We start from the raw sequence: 447 nt of genomic DNA, 5'->3' as shown, positions 1-447 counted from the left end.
ATGTAAATATATATTAGAACAAGTCTTAACACAATAAAAAAATTTTTTTTTAATTACAACTGTAATTCCTCAAAAATACTTCCAAGAATATTTCCCTCAAACTTTAATCAGTTTTTTTAAGGATTATGTTTGTTTTCCTAAAGTTTATCACCAACTTTTCATTGATCTCCCATGACTACTTGCCTTGGACTGTCCCTTGTATATCAGATAAAAAAGAGATAAATTCAAGCATAAAACTCCCTTCCTTGTTCTAATATATATTTACATTATTGGACATGAATTTTGCTGTGCACTGAACTCGGATATGTATATTGTGACCCACGGGCTGTAACATCCCTTTGTCTTGCACCATCAGCTAAGTAAAGGATGCCCATTGTCCTATGTGATCTTTGATAAATCAGTTGTTCTAAGCATTTCTCATGTAGGACAAATGAGCTGATTCTTCAG

Source organism: Nannospalax galili, unplaced genomic scaffold (genome assembly GCF_000622305.1).
Source record: "Nannospalax galili isolate Female #2095 unplaced genomic scaffold, S.galili_v1.0 scaffold568, whole genome shotgun sequence".
NCBI lineage: Eukaryota > Metazoa > Chordata > Mammalia > Rodentia > Spalacidae > Nannospalax > Nannospalax galili.
The sequence above is the reverse complement of the archived record's forward strand: the minus strand, read 5'-3'. Positions refer to the sequence as shown.